Source organism: Chiroxiphia lanceolata, chromosome 4 (genome assembly GCF_009829145.1).
Source record: "Chiroxiphia lanceolata isolate bChiLan1 chromosome 4, bChiLan1.pri, whole genome shotgun sequence".
NCBI classification, from domain to species: domain Eukaryota; kingdom Metazoa; phylum Chordata; class Aves; order Passeriformes; family Pipridae; genus Chiroxiphia; species Chiroxiphia lanceolata.
The window spans coordinates 71,614,604-71,641,136 of NC_045640.1; the positions used below are offsets into that span (position 1 = coordinate 71,614,604).

The 26,533-nt window shown below is 41.2% G+C and overlaps 1 long non-coding RNA gene across 2 annotated transcripts in view; it reads right to left on the reverse strand.

Moving 5' to 3' along the window:
* Positions 1-540: 540 nt before the first annotated feature.
* The window catches only part of LOC116786128, a 113,045-nt gene continuing 87,052 nt past the window's right edge, over positions 541-26,533 (reverse strand). The window contains exons 6-8 of one of the 2 annotated variants that reach the window (XR_004356833.1): positions 1,892-1,957; positions 1,346-1,395; positions 541-647 (exon numbers count right to left, since the gene is read on the reverse strand). This is a non-coding gene — a long non-coding RNA (uncharacterized LOC116786128). The remainder of the gene's footprint in view (positions 648-1,345; positions 1,396-1,891; positions 1,958-26,533) is intronic. The other variant, XR_004356832.1, reaches the window with a different exon arrangement.

A 26,533-nucleotide genomic window follows, 5' to 3' on the forward strand; every position in this document is an offset into this window, starting at 1 on the left:
TGCTTCTTGGACTTTTTCAATCAAGTAGCACTATATTTGGACTGGAAACAGCCTGTGGATGAGCAGGAATAACCATCAGAAGGCAAGTGAAAAGTTTCAAGCAGACACTACAGTCAAGGAAGAAACAACTTGAACATATCTGGGCAAGTTTCCATACTGACCGAAGCAACACTTTTTCCCATGACATCAGATTCCAAACAAACAATATATTATAGTCCATATGTTGATTAAGGAAAACCCAAGCAGCGCAGAGGCATGCACCAGCCTTCTGAGCACCGACTGAGCAAGAGCTGGATCGCTTGCGAGCCATGGGAGTTAACCAAACAAATAGAAAGCCCCGAGTTTTCAGGATAAGGCGCCTGGGTGAGACTTCTCAGCGAGATGAGGTTGTGAATGCCGAGGTAAGACTGGAAGCAAACTGCCTAGATCAAAGTTGTGCAGCCTGACAGATGACAGGGCCAGTGAGGGAGCAGTGCTTTGAGTGTGCAGCAGTCATAAGGGGGGGGATAACGTGCTCAGAGGACTGAAGTTCTCTACCTGCCTGAAGTCATGCGGCGTTTGCATGACAAGTCTGGGCTGCAGAACGGTTTGCAGTCAGAGTGCAGAAGGGTTTTTGGCAGGTTAAACAAGTTCCCAGTAAGATGATGCTGAGGATAAACATGCAAGAGAAATATATAAACGCTGTTTTCACAAGAATAGTGCTGTTTTCTCAGAACTGGCTGTATTTTAGGGAGGAACACTCCAGTGCAGTCGTCCCGGGATGCCAATACAATCCATCGAGCACAGTCAGTAAATCACACCACTTACCAACCTAAAATGACATGGAACATTTTAAAACTCCAAACAAAAATAAACCTCTGTTCTACAGGAAAGAGGTACTTGCTAAGCACAGCTTATTGATGCTGCTTACGAAAGAATTGGGAATTTAACTCTTACTTTAAAATGGCCTTATAACAGTAATATTGCACACAGCTGAATTCCCTGGACCATTTTGTCAGACCTCAAATTATCTGATCCGTTGATCCTGTGTAATGAGAAACAGGAGGCCACCTTTGATCTTTCTCACAGAATTTAATAAGTCAAAATTAGAAAGGAGCCCTGCCAAATGAGGACAAATTTGACAAGGAGGGTAAACTAGGCAAGTTGCTAAATTGTAATTGTGTTTTAACAAAATGATCCGAGCTCACAGGTTGAATAGCCACACCAAATCAGGAAATAAAATGCTGCATTATTGTCACTGTAAGATTAAAGTGGCAGAATGTATGTTTGTAGAGGTATTAAGGGAAAAGAGCATTTCTTTTGTTTGTACAGTACCGAGCACATTCACAAAAACAAGAAGAGATACCTTTGTCCTTAGTCAGACTTCAGAAAATGAAATTCACTTAGAGATGTTTCCTGTTTTAAATAATGGATATGTTTAAAAGAGTTGTTTTCTAGTTTTGTACATCTGTTTTTATTCCCTTATACTGTTTCCAAATACTTCAGTTAAGGACTGATTTTGCTAGTGTCAAACTAACAAAACTAACACTGAGTGAAAATCTCAGCTATAAAAACACCCCATCTCTGTAAACAAATGTGGCAACCATAATTCAGTTTGGATCTCTGCAGCCATTTCCTTCAAGATAGATTCTTGTCTATAGAGATATTCAGGTAACAGCAGATTAAATTAATCCCAAGTACTGTCAAGAAAAGAGGCACCGAATTGTGTTGCTCCCAAGTAACAGCAACTGCCCTGAGAGAGCCACCACAGCAAGCTGGGATCTGTCAAGAAGATCCTCAAGATCCTTAGAAACTAATGATTACCTCCCACAGCTTCCTTGTACATGTGAATGCTTCTTCAAAACTCCAAACAACCAAAACAAGCAATAGCACTGGGTGTTTAACAGCTTACCTTAAGATAAAGCTAACAGCAACCTGGCTTTAGCTCCTCACACCCATCCAGTAGGTTTGTGAAATTCTAGAAGGAAAAAAAAAAAAGTAGAGTAGGTCTGGTAGCCTTCACTAATCCTTAGGAAGTCATTTATGTTAAGCTGAGGACAAGAAATAGGGGTAGTCTGACAATTATCAGGCATCATAGTTGTCTTTCAGCCCTTGCCCTTGATTTTAAGTGGAGGTTGTGCATTCCCTGCAGAAGGAAGAAGGGAGAGCAGCAGGACGCGACCGGGAAGAGACGTTCTGAACCTGGTTACAGGCACTCGTGTGCAAGACTGAGAGGTCAGTTATGTTTCCAACAGCACTACACTTCTGGTCTTCCATGCTTAATTCCTAATGTACTGGCAAAAGGTGCAAAGGTAGAGACAGACATGGAGCAGTGTAAGGTTGCACCTACTGCGTTGCAGGGAGGAGCACTGCCCTTCCATTGGACCCATCCCATAGGAAAAAACTACCCTTGCAGACCTTTATGGATATGATTAAATAACTAGGATCTTGATCAGGGTCGATATAAAGCACTGATCACTACTGAAAACACTTTGTAGGAGCTTTCTTTATGTTCTTGTTCCAAACTCAGGCAAGTAAGATCTGCTTATTTACCAGTGCATTGTTTAGAACATAGCAAGACTATTTTTCATTATTAATCAGCATTAATTGGCACCCAGTATCTGTTTCATTGGATGCACGTAAAGCAACGTCTCTGTGACTTTGTTTAGCTTTTAGTAGTCATGCCACCAGCATCTGAAACCCTTTCAGCTACACAGATCATAGTTTCCACATTTTACCTAACTGTTCTGTGAAACTTTCGTCAGCGTGACATGCCAGCATATTTTTAATAGAAAACCCAGATATTTTTACATATAGTTTCTTGGTATACTTTATACATGATTGCTTTTAACATAATATTTGTTTTAGTATATGAAAAGCAATTGAACGGCATAGTAGATTATCAGGAAGCACTGGGCAAAAACATATTCTGCTGGACTGAGCCAGCTGTTGAACATGTCTTTTTTCAAAAGCCCTAAACCCATGTTAAGTGCTACATCTTATTTTTCGTGCACCTCAGCAGTTCCTCGTTCTGGCTGGAAGAGTGAGCTGGGAAATGACTGTTCTTGCAGCATCCAGAGTTTGGCCATAGCCAAGAAGTCCTGGAATTGTAACAGTGTATTCTTTGGGGCATATTCAATATTAAACTAAGTTTCCAAATGTTTCTTGGCTCTCCAGCCATTAACTGGACCTTGAAGTTCCCATTTTTATTCAGTGGCGGGGGGCTAACCCTGCCATCTGTTTTGACAAAGGTTTTCCATTGCCTCTGCACAGCTGAGAGAACATGAGGCATGTTAGGAGAAGGTTAAGTTCTCTTTCTGAACCACCAAGAATTCTCTGAGCCCTCGGAAATCTCATCAGAACACATCTAAGCAGCTAATTGTTAGTCTGTTTGTGATGGATTTTAGTTTGCCTTGAGCTTCAGGTCTTAAAATCTTCCTAGATCCCGATCTCTTGTTCTCTGAGCATCTGCCTACTCTTTGTTCCCTTAGGTCAGAAATCTTTACTGAGTGGAAAATCATAGCTGCAGGCATTCTGAGGAAAAAAAAAATAAATTAAAAGGCAGGATCAATTCTACTTTTGTCTTCTGCACTTTCCTCCATGCTGAACAATCCCAGCTCTTAGTGGACCCATGAGAATCAAAGGAGCTTGATGAGGGTTGCCAGTATTGATATTATTAAAACAAAGAAAGAGCCCAGATAAAAAAGCAGTAATGAAAAGCTACAGTTCACCTTGACTTTTCAAGTGAGCCTTCCTAATTTCTGTGGAAAATACGCACTAACCAGACACAACTGGTCTTGTACAAATCCTCTCACAAGAATTTAAGATACCGCTGCAAGATGCACCAGCTGTGTCTGTGCCATCCTGTGCTCTGTGAAGAATTAACAGTTTCCAGATGTTGGCTTGGAGGGTGCTGACACAACTCCTGCACAATTGCAGTATCACACAACAACATTAGGAGGAGGATCAGCAGCACAGAAGAACTTTACAGCCTTTGGAAGCTGCAGTGACAAGAAGGACAAAAGCCAGTGCTGTTGTAACTTCACTTGCTCAGCAGCACTGCCTTGGGCCTCGGCCAGATCACACTCGCACTGCAGCACCAGAGAGGCAGCAAGCTGGGAGTTCACTGCTTCATTGCTAGCATTAGTTATCATTTCTGAAATGCTACACAGCTACTTAATACCATGATTAGTAGACAGATCTTGTTGGAAACTGTACAGTGGTGTAATACTAAACGCTGAAATTCATCTTCTCTTTCAATGTATTTAAACACATCAGTTCCATTCCTGAAACGCACAGTTCTTCATACTCGCCTTTCCTGTTTGTCCTCACTTACAAAACCACACTGAGACAAGAGAAAAAGAACGTAAGAAAATTTAAAAACTGGTCATATCACTCATTTTTTTAACCATTGTCAGATTAAGTGATAAATCTTTCATTACAAAAATGAAAGACGGGTAAAATACTGCTAACTAACAATGGCAGTATTTTAAGACTTGAGACAGATCTAAAGAGGATTAATTCAAATTTCTCCTAGCATATCTGAAAATTTGATATTTTTCAGAGATATCATCTTAAATATAAAGAGGAACATAAGGAGTTCCACACACATCCCACTTAGAAACTATTCCTTCATCTATGAAAGCAGAGACAACAACTCTGCTGATGTAAATGACAACAAAAGCAGCTGCTGATTTGTGGGTTTATTTGTATTTAAAAAGGTGACCATGTAACAACCAGTTAAACACAAGAGGAGAAGAGGAGGGAAGCCCAGGGATAGGAACCATAAAACATTTAAAGGGCAAAGCTGAGAAGGGATATTATTTGATCCATTTGAGTCCATCTGACATTTTTATATCTACATTTAACTAACAGGTCGTTAATATCCACGCAAATGTAAGCAAGGGAATTTTGAGCCGAGATGTCTTGTTCAAAGTAATAAAACCTTTATTCACACTCTGCTTGTACATCAAACATTTCATAACTTGGCAGTCCAACTGCACAGAATGGAATCAGTCAGCATCTGTTCCCAAAATTCTTGCACTGCTATGGAAAATAGCAATTATCACTAAAGATTTTTTCCTCAGAGAAACCTGGCTGCACATGAGGGGAAAAATCAGACAGCGAGCTGCGTGTGATAGGGGCTTTTAATTTCCCCTTTTTGGCTTCTAAGTAGAAGAGACTCCTTGCAACTGAAGTCCTTCTGCAGATTATGACTTCCTAAAGAGCCACAGGAGGATTTACTCGTCCAAGTTCTCTTAATTCAGTCCTGTCCCATTCTGAAACATTCTCAAATGCTGAGGTCAGCAGATAGCAAGAACACATGTCAGAAGAGACATGTTCTTTTTCATTCAGGAGAAGATACTAGAGATCACTCTTTGTAGTTTCTCAGGAAGTCTCAGCTTCCCACTTAAAACCAAGGTCCCTGCAACTGAGTTTCTTTGTGCAGACTGTGCTTTATCATGTACTATATAAAACAGAACATAATAGAAAACAAAGTGGAACAAAGTACTAACCAGAATAGTATTTTTAACACACTTTGCCATTTTCTTGTCAAATTTAAGAAGAAAACTTGGTTTTGAGATCTTTTTCTTAAAAAAAAATTAAAATTATCCCAAACAGAATTATACCTTCCCAATTTCAAATCCATTTGCTACATGGCTTTAAGCTTTTAAAGAGTATTTCTATAAGGTTTCAGTTTAGGTATGACTGAAGTTGTAATTCTAACAATAGATGCTTGTAAGTCTAATAATGTCAGTGTTCCAAATATATGCAATGATTAAATCTTCAAGAGTGGTTTCACTGACTTTGAGGCCCTCATAGTTCTGATTTTAATAGTTCTTTTTATTCTATAAACAACACTATGGATGTGGTGTAGTAGTGAGTCTCATTTTGAACTGGGCTTAAACTGCTTAAGGCTTCTTTTACATCTTTCCTATGCTAAAGGAAGGATCCCATAGTACCTCAATCTCATATAGCTGAATGGTCTGTTGGGAAAGTCCCAGTGTTTTTGGTGGCAAGTACCACTTTAATACAGTATTTTCTTAAATTAAACATTATTCCTGAAGGTCTTTAGCAAAATAAGCAAATATGTATGTTGGTATAAAACACATTCTATATGCACAGGTTTATTTCAACACAGTGCTACCAGCAATAATTCAAAGAAAAGGATATGCAAGGCAGAAGCTGATAGGAGACATAGCCCAGGCTTCGGGATGAGTGGCTGAATCAACAACATGACTAATGGTGTGAAATCTCAGCTGAGAACACATCTTTGCGAAGTGCCACTGTAAAAATGACTGGTGAGAGCAGGAAAACTGATGATTTACTTTGTCAGAAGCGTCTCTGAATGTAAATGCAAGCAGAAAGTATGTTCAGCATATACAAAAATCAAACTGGTTGTCTGGGCTCAGGGCAGTCGCTGCCTGGATCAGGCTGTGGGCTGTGTGTGCCCTCTGTGAGCTCCTCTTGCCACAACTCCAAAACGTGCTGTGTGTGACTGTGGTCGTGGCCATTTAGTGCAGCAAATATTACTCAAGGTCAAACACTTCAAAGGAGTGTGGAGACAGCCATGGCTATCAGAAAAGTCTGGTTTTAATTATGGAACTGCTCAAACAACTAACATCTACATCGGATTACTCTGGGTCCCTGACATGCATCTTAATATTTCTTTAAGTGATGAGCTGTGTTTAACAAACTGAGCTTATCATCTGTGATTTTGGTTTTACTTGTAACCACTCTCGAAAGCTTAATTACTGCTGCCACTTCTATATGCATTTCCTCTGTGTCAAATGCTAAATAAAACTGATTCGCTTCAGACAGTTCCCGGGGCTTTAAAAATTAAGAGCCTCTTCCAGTCTAAAATGGCTTTAAGTCACCATGAATTTGTTGGTGTGTCAATGTTATCACTTGAATAACCTCTTCTAACTAGCATTTACCTTCTGTCATGTAATATGTATGACACATTACCTGTCTTCTACTTTGCCAGCCTAAACATAACAAGTTTCCACATCTTTTTTGCATGTGTCAGATTAGCTGATGGATTGGGCCAAGCTATTTTTAATAATTTATGTTTATGTTCTTCTCCCATTTTCAGTTCCCTACCAGGTGTTTAGAGTAAGTTTTATAGGAAAGTCTGTGGCAGGTTTTTTTTTCTGTGGTACGTGGCACAGTCTAACCAGATCACCAGTCCCACTCAGAAAGAAAAACATGAAACTCGGATTTCAGGATCTGATTGCACCTCTTGAATTCAGAATAACATTGATAATTCAAAGGTGAAAATAAAGTCATCTCCTTCCCCCACAGAATTTAGTCATTCTGTCTCTGGAAATTGTTGTGTCCCCCCCATTTCTCTTGCTGTTCTTTGAGATGTGTTCCTGCAGGAGAATATTCTGCACTGCATGATGAGCTCATTATAAAAGCTGCTTTCAACAAAATTTCCACATCCAGATGGCATATGAGTTATAACCTTCCATCATGGACTTAACAAGCCGTGGGCTGCTGTTAATTGTCACTTCCAGGTTTCAATGTTTATAAGCCACTAATAAAACCTGTTGTTCTTCTTAATAACAAATTGGAAAATTTTAATTTTTAAAGATACATTTTGCACCTTACTTTCCTTCTCCCTCCTATTAAATCTCTGCCATGGCCTTCTCCCATGTATTTCTCACATAATCAGCAACAGGTCGAATCTTAATATGTTATTGAGTTTTTCTTCATACCTTTTTCAGGCAAAGCTCCTCAAGGGAAGAACTGTAGGCCAAATCCCTTCTGCTGTATCTGCTCATTACTGAGAAAAGAACTTTTCCCCTTCATGTTTATTGTTGTGAACCAAATGCAGAGTCCCTGGTGAATAACACGCAAACAGAACGCACACAATGTGAAAATGCATTAAATATTTTATTCTATTTTAGCTGCCTGTTAGATACCTTACCCCAACCAGCAATTTATAATCATGTGCAAGAGGCAGCTTCCTGAATTTGCATAGTTTAGGAACAGCAAAGCAGAAACAAGGCGGTGAGTGAGGGTAATTAGTTTAAAACAACATTAGAGCCGAGCTTAGTGGATCAGTGCAGCGTCTGCAGAGTTCTGCCCATCAGTAATTGCAAAGCCTTCAGACGAGGCCCTGAAGAACATGAGCTTGTTAATTGCAGAGTTTTGATTAAATTAGCTGTCAGATAATTGTAAGGCAGGCCTCGGAGTTAGGGCTTTCAGAGCTGCTGGAGAAAGTTTTGGGTACATAAAACAAACGCTACTGGAATTACCAAAACATGGCCCCAGTGTCAGCACCGTTTCCAGCCCAGGACTCCTCTGCTTCCTCACGCAATTAATAAGAGCGTTCAGCACCTCACAGCCAGGCAGGAGCTGCTTCCCAGACACAGGCAGCTCCCTTTGGCTTAGCCAAACCCGTCCAGACAAGTTAGGAGGGCTCCGAAATGCAGGGAGTGTGTGCAAAGAGAGGGGAAAGTGCTGAAAGCGGGGCCTCAGAAGGTGAGGATGTGCAGACCCCCAGTCATCACATTCTTCCCCCAGCACTGGGGAGAACAGCCCCAGGTCATGCCTCACAAACCACAGCCTGCCTGTGGATGGGATCTCCAAGGAAGTTACTTTCACTCGCAGCTGTAAAACATCTCCGTGGCCTGGAAAGAAGGCTCCTCCCTTCAGCCTTCAGGGCATTTCCCAGCACAAAGTGCAGCTGCTTGGGGGTTGTGCTGGGAATAATTTGGAATTACAGCTTTGAAAAGCCTTCCCTTTTTATAGTCATTTGGAGACTAAATGCAATTGGAACTCACCGCAGAGGGGTCAGATGAACCAGCAGTGAGGTTTCGTGCTTCCCCTCCACGCACATCAAAGGCAAACCCAAACAAAAAGGCCTTTCTTTGCCCTCATAATTGGCCCTGGGCAGAGGCACGTTCTCTCACACGGGCCTCTGGAAGAAAAGGAACCCAATAAGGTCAGCTGAAGACAGGGAATTCAATAAATGCACCCCAACAGTCAGACAGATGCCTTGTATGCAAAGTAGAAATAAAATCCAAGCTAAGTTACTTTTTAGACTGTCTTCCTCTTGATTCCTAGGCTGCTGGAGCAAATCCTGCTTTGCCTTTAGAAATCTCCTCTCCTCTGACTCCATGCACTAATACAGTTGGAACTAAATGTATGTTACATATTAAGATGTATGCATAGTACACTCATTTAATCACTCATGAGCTTTCTGAACTGTATTATATTTCGTCTGTTTTCCTGAGTAAATAATTCAGGAAAAAAAAAAAAAAAAAGCTCTGTTCTTCCAGTGTCTCGGAATGTGTATTTTGGGGTAAGGATGTATTATGTTGGATTTACTGTTCTTTGGTACGTCTGTCTCAGTTACTCAAGATCAAACCCGAATTCCCCCTGCCTGGGGGGAGGGTGGGAATCACAGTAACCCAGGGTTACATTGTACAAATGGGATCTGCCTTCGGATGTTATCAAACAAATCCCACCATCAGTAAGACAACCAATTACTGAAGGGCACTAACCAAATTCAGTATTTTCTGCAGAATAAATCAGCTGTCCTGAATTTCCTTCCACACACTGGAAGATATTGTACACCTACTGAATTAGTATCATTGGCTTTAAGTTTGTTCCTGATGTGCATCTTGTCTCTGGGATATTCTGAAGCAGCTGCATGCAGAAGAGCATAGCGCAGGTTTGGGAATATTTTCCATACCATTAGGGATTTGAGTCAGATTTTAAATCCTACGGGAGATGTTACTGAGGACAAAAGGAGTTGTGAGCAAAACAGAAATGGCCCCAAGTCTTCAACAAGAAGCACAACAGTTATTTCCACTATTTAATAAATACAAACCTACTAATCGATGCAGCATGTTTATATAAAACACGGATCAGCTCCATTAATTATAGTTTACAAATGGGTTGAATATTCAAACTGTTACCCATTCTATAGTATGGCTAGAAGGGGTTCTATTTAAATGGATTTCCTTGGTATGGTTTATCTAAGAGGAAACATCTCTGCAGCAGCTCTGCTGGCAGAGGCAGCTCCTTCAGGAATCTTTTCTTTCCAGACATGTTGGGCCAGCTGTTCTCTCAAAGGTCAGTCCTGCAAACCCTTTTTGGGCCTGTTGGACAGTCAAGGTAGATAACCATAACTAATTTCTTGAGGTTTTTTGATCATTTAACTCTTTCCTTTTCCACACTGATTTTTTTCTCATATATTTTCTGATGTCAGCAGGCCTTCAACATGCAACACAGGGTAAGACCTGTTCTTAGCAGCTGGAATTTTCAGACTTTCAGCTGCTATTCAAGCCCCTCAGATTTCCATGTGAGCAGCTTTAGCATCTACCCTGATAACACTTTATCAAACTTCCCAAAAAACCACACCAACCAAGACACAGGAGGTCCCCAAAATTCTCATTCCTTGTCTCAGTCACTGGGGCCAGGCTCCTTTGAAAACCTGACCCTAAAATTATGATTTCCCTCACTCTCTCAGATGTTTGGAATCCCTACATAATCCAAATTGCATACAGCAGAGGTAATCCTGAGCTCAAAGGAAAGCAGAGCTGAAAGGTCAAACAAATCTCAAGCTATGCTGCCTCAAGCCTTTCTGCTTCCAGAGGAGTGCCTAATGACTTTTCTTTGGGAACACTGGAAAGAGATCAAATATGAAGGCATGATTAAGAGAAGAAAAATCTTCCACACCAATTACAGTTTCCATGCTTTTGGCCAGAATCCATAACCCAGCTTCCAGGGGCAGCCCCATGACTTCTCAATTGCCTTATCCTCCTCAGGGTCAAAAGGACAGATGCAGGCTATCAGCTTGCTGTTTTATAAGCTTGGAAAGAGAGAAATTGGATGGGCAGGCTGCCCCGGAAATTCTTTTGGAACATAACTGGCACTAAAAGTTTTCCCAGAAGAAAATGATTCAGGTTTCAAAATTTTCTGCGACTGAGGAGCGCACGCAAGCTTGTGTTTCCCTCCAGCTCCTCATCGCTACTGTCTCCAGTGCCATCACAGCTCCAAAAAAACCCTCAAAACACAGGAAATTAGAAGAATGTAACAAATTCCACCACTTTTTGAAGCTCTGCATGCTCTCATTTGCCAGCCCACTGCTTTCCAACACTAGTCATCCTGCTCTTCTCTCTGTATTTGTCTGCTGCCCTTTTGGCTGACAGAGACAGAATTGCTGACATCCATCCCAAAAGTGTTCAAGGAGTTCTCCAAAGCAAGAACTTGTGCTCAAGGCTGTCCAATGATTTGGAGAGTTTTAAACGCTGGCAATGCTGTCAGTATTGCCAGGTGAGTGAGAAACATGTGAGTCTGTGGTTAGGGCATGAGAATTTTAGTCAACAAGGCAAAGACATACAGGGAAAAGGGATTATATTGTAATGCTTAGAGCTGCAGTAATAAATGTAGGGATCTGAGGAGGAACCATCACTTGCAGCTGCCTGTAGAGGACCACAGGTTATGGAGCACTTTTACAATGAGGCACTATCCATCTTTCAGGGTTTGTCAGCAATACAGTGGATAAAATCCACAGCCCTCACAAGTCTCCTCTGTGCTCCAGTAGGTTTGTGGTTTTACCTCCACATCACTTGAGCACAGGAGCAGTTCAAGGGCAAGGCAGGAGGAAAGGGTGCAGAGACAATTCCAGAGGCCCCAGCTAGAAGAACAGCTCCTCTCATAAAACATCCACATGGCTGCTGTAATTTGAATTAGGTGATGTCTTGTTCCACAGAAGTCAGAGAGATGATCTGGTTTCACTGATGTGATAAAAAGTAAATGGAACCACCCAATCATCCATGCTTTTCTCTGCATGGATCACAAACAAAAAGAAATTGGACCAGTGTTTGAAGTTTGCCAAGCACTTTCTGGTTTTTCACTTGCTGGTTTATACAGCTGTGATCAGCAGCAGGAAGAGCAGAGTCAATAAGGATATTTCCAGTTCACTAGCAGTAATTAGATCTGTGGGCATGAACATAAATCCAAAGATCTGACACCCAAATGGCTGCTTCTTGATGTATTTCTATTCATTGTCTCAAGAGTCCTCTTCAATCTCTTGTAAAACTATGTATCACATTCAGATTAAACTCTGGGATAAGTTCCTTGTCTTTCCACTTCACGCCCATGGAAAGGACTTGGCTGGGTTACACATCAAGGACATGATCTACAAATATGAGACACGGCATGAACTTCCCTAAGTGGTAAACAGCCAGCCAAGGTTGCTGACACCTTCAGCTGAATGTCTGGGCTTGGGTTTTCCCCTCCAAGCAGCCACCCAAAAATACAGTTTGCCTTAACAGAATCGAAGAGACTTACAAGTGGAATTTCCTTTTGGATTTCCTTGTTTCCTTACCAGAGGCCGAATGCATTATTTCTCAATTACATTCTGCATTTTGGCACAGTTTAATGGAGTGGGAGGACAACAAACTTGTGTCCTGTGAGGGAGGAATGCAGCAGGCAACCATCAGAACATAGATGTCACCGCAGCTCTTTGCTTTGTTTTGAAAGCTTGTCAGGAATAATTGGAAAATGGATACTGAGAGGACGAAGAGCCAGCAGGAAGACTCATAACTAGGATAAACAATACAATACAGTCAACAGCTGTCACATTCTACGATTTCTTTATCCATATTAAGAATCAAGTATGGATTACCCATAACATACAGCACGTTTTACAGTGTAGCTCCAGGTTTGGGGAGTTATTTTTTTGTTTCCAGCACAAGGACATCTGCAATGAAGTGGGGCAAGTGCTGACATGCTTGACACACACAGAGGAGCCCTGCAGACAGCCAGGAGTCTTATCAAATCACAGACACACCCCCCATATGCTCTTGGGTAAGAGAATGGATAGGAACTATTTCTACAAAACAACATCAGTGGACCAAAAACGAAGCTGAAAAAAAAATAAAGCTTTCTGGGATATCTTTTTTTTTTTTTCAAAACAAGAAATGCTATTACATTTCACATGTTACACTTCAAGTGACAAGCAAAAATATCATCACATAGTATTACAAGCTCTTACATTTAACGTTTAAAGCAAAAGGCAAAAGAAAACTTTCGAATTTAAGCTGAAATACAAATCTGCCTTGTGACTTTGAGCCATGTCTTGTCCTCTTTGTGCCTCTATCAGCCCAGCTGGAAAGTGTAATAATAAATTAAGAAACACAAAAACAAAGAACAGGTCTCCAATGAGATCCAGATGCTCCATTAAACTGCTGTTCCCCTCAAACACCTCCCAAACCACAGCTAAACAGAAATATTCCTAACAGCTGGATTTCAAGCATGCATGTGAAACCATAGAAATGTCTCTATCTATTTTCCAATGATTAGAAGCTCCCATGCCTCTTCAGGAGCTGGAAGCACATTAGCTTCTCCTATCCATAATAAGGTAATTATAACAGAACTGCACTGATGCTACTTCAAGATTAAAGGATCATACACTTTGTGATTCCCTGTTTGTACAGTAACTTATTGTGTGGTTTACCTTGGCCAGGCAACTTGCACACTGAGACTGCTGAGTGTTACATGAAATTCAATCTTCCCACTGTTACCATGGCTCTCTCTGGCTTCTAATTCCCTACCCTTTTTGAACTTTATATGGGGTTTTCTCATCTTTACCTGGTTAGATCACACCGCTTTACCAAAGGCAGTATATTGTTATTGTATGGACTTACAAAATGATGGTTGGAGCTGAATTTGAGCAGACAAGGAATTGTGTCATAAGGTGTTTTAGTCAGAGCTTTAGCTGGATATAATTTTGCTTCCTACACAAAGAAATGAGCAGAAAACGGGAGAAAACTGTAGTGCTGCCATGTAACTAAAGAGTGATACCATAATACACACAGAAGAAATTAAATTTGCATTAACGTCTACAACACCGCTGCTTCGTGTCCGTGGTGTTTGGCTTTGCTACAGCAACTTCCTTTTCAGTATAATTTTTGTAAGAGGCGTTTGCAGCACACACCACCAAACACCAGACCTCCTGCAGAATACATTTGTCGCTTCTGTGGGCTCAGATTGCCCCGTCAGGAACTGAGAGAGAAGCACACAATGTGGGGCTGCTTCAGAAGCAGCTCCTTCTTAGATGTTAAGGAAATGCCCGTGGAGCCCTTATTGCTGTCAAAGTAGTGTTACACTACTAAGGAATCTGCTCCAGCTGAAGTGTGACACCCACAGAGAAATGCCTTGGTGCAAACAGAGAAAGGGTTCCCAGAGCATCCCTTAAAATGAAGATTTCCTGCAACTTGGGAAAAGTGCTTCTGAGCTTTGCTGGTGTCCTTGAGGGTTATCTTCTCGCCTCAATAGCAAAAAATCATGATAGAATAAATTTGTCCCTTTTACTCTGTAAAAGTTAAGGCCACGTGATAGGCCAGAAGCAAACATTTCTCTCAGCAGCTCTTTGCTAGGTAAGCGCAGTGCCCCACATGCTCCGATTGCTGGAAACAGGATACAATGATGGAGCAGATTTCAGGCTCAGCATAACTGCACAGGATAATTGCCCTCTTCTTTAAAAAAGCCATCATCACTTCAATAGACTCGCAGGCTTACAGCTGAAATAACAGACCATGGGTGTTTGCCAAGGGACACGGAGAATGTTCGAACACTGCAGGAGACATTGCTAAGTGGCAAATGACAAAAGGTAACCAGGGGAATGAAAACTGATTCGTGCCAAGCGGGTCTTAAATGAAAGCGCAGCCGCTGTCTGCAAGCTGGGATCCGTCAGAAGCCCTAAGGCACGTGCTCCATAGGGATATGGCTTCTCGCTTCCAGTTCCCGATATTACAGCCGATGGCCCTCCCGTGTCCCCAGCTACGGTCCCACAGCTTATTGCCACCTGGCGGCTAAGAATATTTAATGCATCCCACCTCTAGTCGTGGGATGTAAATAGTTTCAGGAGGGTGTATTTTTAATTCACTCACTCTTTCAGACCAGCCCCTTACCATGGATTTGCACGGGAATGCAGTGAACACCCACACCAGCAACTTCTACTGCAGCTAAATGTCTATTTTCTAGAAAAGTCTAATTTAGTATGTAGCCAAATCAAGTCTCTGGTTCCAAAGCAATGTGGAATCACAGCAACATGGAATCACTCATAAATAAGACACGTCAGAGGGCATTACTCCTCTGAGGGAATGCCTGAAAGATTCAGCACAGCTCCTCACAGCAGGCAGGCGGGGCTTTGAGACACACAAGAAAGACGTGTGGTACAAAAGGATTGAAGTGCACATAAAGTTGGTACTTGCACTGATACTGGTTTTGCCTCGAGGCAAAACACTTAGTTTTTCTCCTCTGGCCACAAGATGCGATGCAGTTATGACCAGAAGCACTGTTAGTTGACAGAGTGAGTGTTAATTTGAGAAAAGGCATCCTTCAGCTTCCAGCTGAAGAATGATATGTAGCTAAGCACAACCAGAACCGGGATCTGCACCTCAGCATTTGTACAATGCCTGTGTCTTATCATACAGAAAAATGTTAGAGATTATTCAAAATAAGGTCACAGGCGCTTGCTTTGAGACCTCCATCTCTGCTCTGTGTACAACTCACTAACTTAAAGTGTAGGAATAAAATTGGTACAGGCTAAAAACAAGCTGTTTTTACACCAGCTTGAACCTCGACCCCTAGAATCCAATGCAGCTTTCTTACAGGATCATAAAAATTACCACCCACCCCTCTGCATCTGTATTTCTCAAGCTGGCCTACCCCTAGCCCATCCCACCCAAAATTGGGCAGCTGAATAGTTGTGGCCAGACAATTTCCAGTTCAGATGCCAAAAAAAAAATAGGCCCTTTAAAAGACAAAGCCAGATGTGAATACCAAACTGTGCAAGTGCCCAACTGAAAATAACAAAATCATAGGCTTGGCCTTGCCCCACCCATTCATTTCGGGTAGAACTCGCCTACAAAAGTTAGTGGGTTTGACCTCGGTTTTAAGAGATGAAGCTGGATCATATTGAGCAGGGCCTTTGATGTCAGTAAAGTCAGGCCTGATTCACCCCAGCATAACCAAAATTAGAATGCAGCCCAGGGGTAAAAACATCTTTTAAATCCCCCAGGCTAGTCCTTCCCTGTGCAGGTTTGTGGCTGTTCTCCCCCTGTCACCTATTCCTGCGACTTGAGTATTGCATTGCTTCCTTCTGGCCACAGAGACTCTCAGGGGCAGAGTTATCCTGGGACATTGCTCAACGAAGGGAACTTTTCTCCCACATTTCTCATATGATCCCATCTATCTGCACTGTCTTCTGATTATTTACCATCTCCAGCTTGGCAGAAACCAATTGGGCAGGATAACCTATATTTTCTCCAAGTCTTCAAAGTCAGTGGGTAGTTGTGAAGTAAAAAAATATGAGAGATGAAAATACAAGTTGTACATGCTTTGGTGTTCTTTAAAAACAGGATTCTCCTGCCTAACAGAGGGATTAATAGAAGTCTAAGTATTTAGGGAAGGAGACACTGTATTAGGGACAGAACGGGTGATGAAGCAGGAGCAGGGAAAAGCCTAGATCAAGCGAACAGAAAGCAAGTCCATTATTGGTTCTGGCTGCCAAAATATGTTCCCGTATCTCCCCCTCCTGACCTTTAATAAATTATATCCCACATTTTTTTCTCCCTATGGAACTAAATCGAACATTTACTTTCCTCTGCCTCGGAGCACAAGCTCAGTTCAGGAAAGCCTGAGCGTGCTGAGAAAGGTTTTCAGACACACACCGGCAGATCCACAATCACTGGGCATAGCACAAGCTTTTTCCAAGGCTGCCTGGGGGCTGAACTGAGTGGCTACACTGAGCACATTTCCCTGTGGCTCCTGCTGAGAGGCACTGAACAGGCTGGGACACCTCGAGTCCCAGACACCAAGAATATGAACCGCAAAACGCCACGAGCATCCCGTTCTAACGTCGACATGAGCAGAGGAATGGGACTAAATCACTTCCTGAAATCCCTTCCAACATAAATACTCGGAGATACTACCAACATCTTTAAAATTTCACGTTTTTTTTAAACATTAGTTAAACATAAATAGAAGAATGGAGCCTCTCCAGAAATAAGCTGTGCACTATTAATAAGCATAGTGTAATAAAAAGTTTAAGTGAGCCTTAAGTGACTATTAAACACGTAATAATGCACTTTCCTACAGACAGCAATGAAATTGAGCACTAAACACCACAGTCAGAACAAAATCATTTAGCACAGAAGCCTTGAAAATTCATTATTAAACTAAAAACAGAGGACATTTTTTCTCCCTGCATAGGTTGCCATATGAAGAACTCATTCCCACATTTCTGCTAAACACTGGTTTAGGTGAGATGAACTCTGTGCTTAGGAAAGCAGAGTTACATATAAAGCTCCTTCAAAGTTGCTAGAGAGGCCTTTGTTTGCTAGAGGATATTGCAATAGGCTGCCATGGTTTGTTTGCAGCTTTTACAATTATTAGTACAAAACACTCGCTAGACAATGAGGAAGTAATATTGGAAAGAAACCCTGCTTTGTGGCCAGGCAGGCAAAGTTCCTTTTGTGATACCATAACCTTGATTTGTTTTCTTTATCACTGCCTGTGTGCTTTGCAGCTCTCTGTTATCAGGCTTTTACAATGGCTGTCCCAGTCACTGCTGTGACTTACAGCGTTCCTGCTGCAGCTACGGGCTAATGGATAAAGCCTAGTTTAGGAAGAGGAAAAGTCTATGGTTAATTTTCCTAATTAATGCTGCTTTGCTTCATGCACAACACACTCCAGCTGGCTTAAATGACTACTTCCAAGCTCTCCAGAGGGGGAAGAGTCCCCTAACAATGCAGATCCAGGATGGGCAGTTCCATCCCAGCCCCTCCACCGTCCTGGCTTACAGTGCTGCGGCTCACCCCTGGGCAGGTGCTAATAGGTGGATTTCTGCCTGACTTTTACACCTGCCTCAGAGCCAACAGGGAGGCTGTGCTGGTGAGAAGTGGTGCTACATCGTTCTGGCTGGTTGGACAGTTTGGTTCCTGCCCCAGCCTGTTTAGCTGTGCTTTATCCTCCCTGCCTCCTCCCCCGTACAGGCCAATCGCAGTGGTTTGTCGGACAGTTGTAATCCAGTCACACATTGCAGGAATAACAGAAGATCACGTTTGAATCTACATCTGCTCTCTCCATCCCTGTCTTGGGGGGGCACTGATAGATTTAGGTATCATGTTTTAAGGCATTGCTTCTCTCAGCTACATAAAATCTAGGAACAAGTCCTTCCTATTTTCTAATTGATCAGTAGATGTATCAAAACTTTTTTTCCCCCGTGTGGTGTTTCCCCTATAGGTCTACATGAAAAGTGAGGTCACGTACCCTTCCATTTCAAGCACCTTGATGTCACTCCCATAGCACAAATCAAACTGGCCCTAACCCAGTAAACAAACATTTCCAGTCCTGCTGCTTTCTCTGTATCCTGCCCAAAGGCAGTGACATCACAGTGACAGCTCCCGGCACCCCAGAAATGATGGGAAAGTATAAACAGTGCTCCATCTGCAGCTCATTTGCTATCAGTATATAAAAAAAAAAAAAAAAAAAAAGACCAAAACAAGCCTTTGACTGATGGTTGGTTTCCACAGTTTGGTGGCAACAGCTTTGTAAATGAGCTATTTCAGGCGGGAGCTGGTGGCAGTTATTTGATAAAACGCAGCGGTTCCGATAATACACGAGGGTTTTTTTAACTCGGACTTTGTAAACGATAGTGCTCAAGGACAAACTTGTCAGGTCAAATCTGACCCAGGTGCTGAATGCGTAAAAGCTGAGAGGCTGAGATTACTGCAGGAAAGATTAATAACACTGTTAGCGTGGCTGTGTGGAGCTACATAGCTCTGCAGAGAGGAAAAGTTTGGTTTGCAGGCATAGTAGATGAAGTCTGGGTGTGCTCTAAGGATATTTTTATTCCTTTTGTGTACAGAGATGTTTTATCTCAGAGTTATTCAAATACACTTGAGTTGTATAAGCAAGCTTTAAAAATTAACACAGGTTTTAAATTATTTTACCTGATAAATCAGTGACAAGGTAAAATCAGCACAGGTTTGCATCAAAATACATTCTATTTAACATTATCCAGTTACCCTACACTGGAAGTGCAAAATACTCACAGTAACATGCACAGCTGCCCCCTGTAATATAACATGTTTTCCATGTTGCTGCAATGCAATCAGTGTGTGACATTTTTAATTATTATCATTCCAACTGGGTAAAATTGTGCTCTGATTCTCCTCGGGAGAACCGTTTTATAGCTCATCAGATGTGAAGTACACAGTTCCTGTGTCAAATAATAAGATTTGAGGCAATTGTGGACTATATTGTTACCTTGTGAAATCGGCCAAGACTCTTCCAATATCATTACTTCACTCACTCACACTGGCTGAAGAGATGGCACCCGAGGGAGGCAGGACCACTCTGAGGGAAGGGCAAATAGTTCCTTATTCCCCTGACTTCAATCCAACCTTGATTTACAGCTGGTCCAGTCCCTGCCAATACTGTCAGGGGAACGTCTGAGATCTGCTAAGACATTTTAACTCATTTTCCTGTCATTCAACCATTTCAGTTTCAGGGACATTAGGTCCCAGAAGCAGTTTTGGAAGAAACTGGATTCTGAGAACATGACCCAAATGTCCCCGACTTCAATGAAATCTCACTGAATTGTTTCAGTCCCACTACCTACTGAGCTATTTTTCAGTCATCCCTGAGTTTCCAGAGGTGGGTAAATAATTCAGTCAAACATAAACATAATCAGTTTTGAAATCTGCTGAATAAAGGAGCCATTTTTTTCCCCAATCATCGCCTGAGGCTCATTTTGTGTTGGTGGAAATTCATTGTGAGTAAGACACCGCGCACTACCAAAGCAACATCCTGTTCCCAGGTCAGCCCATGAGGATTCCTACTTGCTATCAGTTTGCAAAGTTCCTGAACACTCATGGGCCTTGTTCTCTTCTGATTAGGCTGAACTCCTCCACTAACTCTGGAGACCAGGCTGTGAATAAACTGTACTTGCATTTCTTATATGAAAAAGGTGTTTCTTTACAACCCAGAGGTGTGAGAAGCATGAATTCAAATACTCCCCAGGTTTTGAAGAAAGGGGTGTGTAGGGGCTGCCTGTGCTAATTCACCAGGTGTGTGCAGGGGTTATTGTCCCTTAGTTCCCACTGGAAGTCCCTGGCATGTGATGTGGCCATAATTGCATAATTGGCATTTCACTTTCGATTGGAGCTGCTTCTACTCCAGGATATTACAGGAAGGTAAAGAGCCTGTTGGTGTCTAAAGTTCAGTGCTCTTTGTCATTTATCTCTCAGGTACCTTGCAGAGCTCCTAATTAAAAGCTTGACATTCTCTACTGATTCATTAAAATATTGATTGTCTGACTATGAGCTCCGGCATATCTTGTCCTTTTCCTAATCGTAGCCTTTCATTCCTTCCTTTTGCACTGAGCAACTGGAATTGCATCTTCTGGTTTTACTAAACATTTACCAAACATTCATACTGCCCACCAGGATATAATCTCTCATTTCCAGCTGGGAACTCCTTGCTGCAATCCCATTATAAACACCAGAAATTCAGGAGAATAAATGAAGGGAGTGACAGGATTAAGCAGTGTGCCTTGTTTTGTCCGGGTGGGAAATTTCAGAATATCTGCTAAAATCCAAACTGGGCGTGTAACTCCATCCACCTCTCCTTTCCTCACAATTATTTACATGGAACCACCAGGAGAGAGCATGTCATAATATCCATTCATACTTGCAAAGCACAAACAAGGAGCGAGCTGAGCCAGGACTAATGCAAACAGACGGGGAGAGAGACAGGGACCTCTGGCTGGGAATAAACAGCCAGCTTTTTGCTTCCTCTCCTGGAAACTTTCCTGACTTGTGTTCCACCTCAGTTTATCCTTTCGGAGGTGGAATGGCCTGCTTTGGTACTTGTGGAGCAATTTGAGGTTTCACTGAAGAATTAAATGTACAAGAGCAGAAGTAGAACTGATTTTTCGAGCTGTACGGATGAGTACAGGCTGGAGGAAAGAATCAGCACCACATAATCAGCTCCACACCTACAAACCCAACACTAAGGGAGGTGAGAACGATGAGTGCTTGTCATTGCTCCTTTCCTGTCTGAAAGACTCTGCATCATAATGAAAGAGTGTTTGGGGAAATATCCATAACAAATTGAATCAAACTGCAAATGCTGTTTGCCAGCAGAACAGACTTGGTGAATTAATATTAGAAACCTTCATTTATTTTTTCTGTCTCCACGCCATGGTAACTTGTTGTCTATTTTTAATACAATAAAAAAGCTTAGTTTACTCTTCTCTGAAGTTATTCTAATGTAGTCATTCATCCTCTTTTAACCAAATTGCAAGAGAACATCGCAAAAACATTTACTGGGGAGTCTGAAGAATGATAAACAGAAATGGACGTAGGATTTAATAGTAATATTTGTCATATTTGTCAGAGATGAGTAAGTACATCCAGTTATTTCTACTGACTCCTCTAATACTAAACCTATGTTCCAGACAGAGTTCTCAAAGAGATTTATTCCAAAAGGAATGAATTTTCTTGAAATTCAGTCAGTTATGTTTAAAAAGTTTACATAGAAAAACCTGTTACAGAAAGGCAAACCAAAAACAAATGTTACCTAACATTTTAGAGAAAATGTTCTCTGTTTTTGCAATTGATTATTCTAAAATTAACTCATATCCAGCAGAAACACAAGGGGTATTTACAAGCTAAATGCTACCAGGCGCTAAGATATACATAACTCTCCCAAATTCGAAAAAGTTCCCAAATGTGTAAGATTACAGAAGCCTCTTTTGTCAGGTGGCCTTGAATGAACTGGGCTTGCCTGTAGAGAGGGACCAAAGAAAAAAGTTGACCATACTGGGAGGTTTTACATTTTTTATGTAGCAAACTTATCTTTCAGCTACACTTACCCACCTCAAACAATGAGATCACCACAAATCTATCTGCCTTGCTTTGGGAGGAAATCAGAAACTATTTATAACTCAGAGCTTTGAATTTTTACTGCCTGGTAATACAGGACAAGGCTAAGGAGATAAAAAAGGGAGAAAGTTGTTCAGAGCTATCTGATAGTCAATGCCCTTTCCCTGTCCTGGAAAGTTTGACAAACAACTGTTGCTTGTTACTTTATGGGTTTGAGGCCTCTGTCTGAAACCAGTGCTTTGAAATTCGGCTTGGAGACATTCACCAAATCTGGTGCTTAAGTTTTAATGGTGCAAAGCTAATGACAGGGTAGGATATGCACAGATTATTGTGTATAAATAGCATGAGGTGCCAGGAAGAAGGACGAAGGGAAGTAATGAAAGACAAGTGTTCTCCCAGGGTTTAGAGAGGCCCATCACAGGTTGGCACAAGCACACTGAAGTTCTCCCACAATGAACTCGAGCAAAGTAGCAAGAAGCAAAGCCGTGAGCTTTAATTTGTGCTGAAAATGTTTTGAGAAGGTACTTCTCAGGAATTTATCATGATGAAGAAAAACTGCATTTCTCTGTTTGCAGCCTCTCATTGTGGTTTTAATATCTTAAGGCAAATGATTCTGATGAGATATTTTTCTCGGGAAATTTTTTCCATTAAGGGGGAAAGAGATGAATGTCCTGAGGAGGATTTAGTGCAGGCATTAAAGTTGTTGGAAAGGGTTGGTAGCAAGAGAAACAGATCTCAAATGTCAATTCATTCTCTTTATGTTTCCCTGCAGTCAGGCTTGGGGAAACTTGAGCAAATTGAAGTGTGTGCATACACACATCCTTCTGCTGGTGGAGAGTGTAATGACTCTGGGAGAGCTGACAGGGAATAAATACAAAATGGGACAAACAGATCTCACTGCAATTGGAAGTCCTCAGCTAAAGCTTTCGTGCATCCACACAGTGTCAGCCTCAGTAAAGACAGCACTTAACTAAACTAAATGTAAAGTCCAAACCAAGGATCTAATTCCATTTTAATGTACATTATATAAACCCTTATCTAGGTGCAGAAAGCTGAAGATCTGCCCCCCTCAGCTCAGTCTGCTGCAGATCAAAGGTTGCACTGAACTTTGTCATTATTATTTTTAAATGCTCTTAATTAAACTCAGAACAAGCTGTGGCTAAAAGGTCATAATTTAAGTGCTCTAGACCATGGAGATGCAGCTCCGAGGAAAAGTGTGTTTTTGTGTTGCCAGGGGAACCCTTGATGTGCTGTGGCACCAGGCACGTTTGGGAAAACAAGGAATGAAGCAGAAGTAAGTATTGTTTAATGAAAAATAGGAGAAGATTAAATCAAGGTCTATAAGACCAAAAGAGGGAGAGACACAGCATTTTTAAAAGCTATTTTATGAGTAGTATAATGTTTATTTATAACATGTATTTATAAAATTATATTTAGTCATTTCAGAGGAAAAGTTCAGCACTGAACTATCACCAGAGATCGCTCAAATAAAAGGACTAATGATGCTCTGAAAGGCCTCAGAAGTCTGATGTTAAATCAGTGGAGGGGTGTGGACTGAGGAATTCCTCAACATTTTCTTAGAAATCCAGAAATCAGGTGAAAATTCCTTCACTTCAAGATTAGTCATAAATCGGCTCTCAAGAAATCTGTCCGTTTTATGTGCCCAGTTGTGCCACGTTTTACAGTGCTCTTCTCCATCCCCAGGGTAATATGAAAATCCTTGTGAACTGAACCCTAAACAAAGACTTTGTCTGTTTGCTGTGGATTGAAATCCCTGCTCTAGATCAGAACCAAAACTTGTGGGGTCAGGGTCTCAGCTGAGCAATGCCCATTTATCTCCACTGAGCAGATGATCTATAAAAGATGGAGAAATTAGTATCCAAGTAAAGAATATTTTTTTAACAGCTCGAGTAGAACCATGTAATTAATTGAATTTTTGACCAACTGATTACATTTTATGTCACTCTGAAGTATATATGTATATATATGTATATATATGTCACACTGAAGTATAAAGTGAATATAGCTAAACTTCATCTCAAGCATGCTTTGCAATTAAAAATTGCAATTTGTAAATATCAGAATGAAACATTTTGACCAGTCTTGGTGAAATCTACTTTCTTGGGTGAAAACTATTTGAATAAACAGCCTTAGGTTATTTAATAGTTTCACTGCCCTGTACTTTTTTGGTGCATGTATTTGAAAATATTTCCAAACATATACTTCTGATTGCTCTAAAACCCCAGATCTGCATTTTAAGCCATGGTTTAAGAATTCTCAAACTCACTACAGAGACTATAAATTGTTAACTGCAAACCCTGAAAGTGTGTGAAGTGTCCATAAAAGTATTTGGTGATTGGAATGTGTTTCTCTACACTTTGTGTACTTCACAGGAGCTTATCTGTCAAGGGATCCTACAATGAAGCACTAAGAAAAAAAAAGTGAAAATTATTATTTACTCTTTAAGCCAAGCAACATCAGTAGCTGGTTGGCCAGAGAACACAAAACTGCAAATTAATTTATCTGTTATTAATTCCAGACTAACATTTCTATGCACAGACCTCAGATCTAAAGAGCAATTATTGCATTCACAACTTCAGCTTCTTCTTCCAACAGTTTGGAATATTACAGGTGGTGACAGTAATGTATTAAAAGGCCTAAATTAGAAATAGAAACTAATAAAAATGGGAAATAATAACACTGGAAAGACTACTTAAGATAACAATAAGAATTATTTGACCTTTTTCTTCTTTGCATCAGATATTTAGGAAGAACATAATGTCATAACTTCCATAGGGATGAACTTTATGATAGATCAGAGTAGCAAGCTCGTATTAATATACATGAATTAACGTACAGAAATTTATCATAGGTAAGGCTGTGACTTTAATGTTTAACTCTGATTTCAGTTCGTAGCCTGACACATTAGACTTTTCTTTCTACTCAGTTTACCATGTGCTAAACACTTGCAATAAATGTATGTTTTAAAAGTGCTACAGAAGAGGGGAGGAAACAACACTGGTTATTTCTCATTATTCATGACTCGTTCCAGGTAGGGGATCTCAATTTTCCCTCTTTTTTTGAACAAACTGTTTAGTTTCACTTAATTTAGGTGCTTCAACAGCATCAGTAGGAGAATATTTAAAGCTTCATTCCAGCTGAGTATCACTAAGATCATACAGACCTAAGTCAGTGTTTTACCCCTGCTATAACCATTACTACATACAGGGCAAAGAAAGGAAGGCAACCCTGATTCAAAAGCATTTTATACCCAAATGACTGACATAATATATGTTTAATCATACAGGAACTGACCACTGCTTGATAGAAATCTTCCTGTCTCTCACAGCACCACCAGAGCAATGCTAATTTATACCAGATGCACGTCTGGCTCAGCCAGGGTAAAGAAGCCTTTGAGCTGGAAATTTAATATTTAAACTAGTCCAAACCTACAGAGTTCTATAATAAAATTAAATTTGGGTAAAGGATTAGGTACTACTTTGATTGTCTACTAGAGAAGGCTTACTTTTGCAGGAAATAGAAAATCACTAATAGTCAGAATCAATATTTTTGCTACTAACGCAGTGTCAGTTCCACCCCAAATGTGTTTAGTGTTGGAGTGGATGACTGACATGGCTAAACATGGTGAGACAAGTGACCTGGATCCTTAGGTTTCTTCCCTGCTTTTCCACAAAAGCTGGACACAGCCACATACACGAACTATTTCTGTAGAGATGAACTTTGATACATTACAATGCCCTTCAGAAGCCGTAAACCCTGAAAATCAGGGAATGTGAGAACACAAATATCCACCACTAACCCCACCAGGATTTTTATGAATCAAGGGCTGTTGAAGATACTTTTGGGACCAAGGCCTGAGCTTAGCAAGTTCTTAAAGAGAAAGAGCTTTTGCATCAGTCCCTTTCCTCTCTAATTCCCCAGCTGTGCTGCTTTTTCCTCCCCCTTTCCGCTTCCTTCCTTCTTTTGATCAGGATATAAGAAGGGAAAAAGGATAATCTGGGGCTCAAATCATAAGACTTTTCTTCTGTATTTATTGCTGTTTCCAAAAAAAGGGGGATTAGTCCTTAGGGCAGGTGGCTGGTGCCCCCTTAGTGCCTGAAGAACTCCCTGTTGTCCTGGCTTTCCTAAGCAAACCTTGTGCTCCTACCCTGGAGCTTCTCTGGCTTTGCTGCTGATGGGCCTGAGTGATCACAAGTTTTAAGATCTGGCAAAAACCTGAAAAAGATAAACAGCGTAAAAGAAGAGCAAGCTGCCATGTGGTTCTTATTAACTTCCACCTGACATTGCAGAGATTTAATTAAATTTCTCCAATTTTGGCTGTTGCCGGGAAGTGTGATGGAAGAGAGAGGGATCACTGGGGTCTGTACAGTTTGTGCAGTTTGTGCAGGCACAGCAATGTGTTGGCACGTGCTGGAAAGTCCTTCAGAGAGCCAGAGGATCCAAGGATGGGTGTGCATCCTCACCCCCGCAGCACTGAACACCTACAGTATTCCCCTCACATTATTTCCCTTGGATTAGTCTGACCTTTTTTCCAATGTGATGCCTGTTGGGTAATGGGATCATTTAGCTAAAAGCTCTAATCAGCCTTACAGCTTCTGCCTTTCCTTTAATGG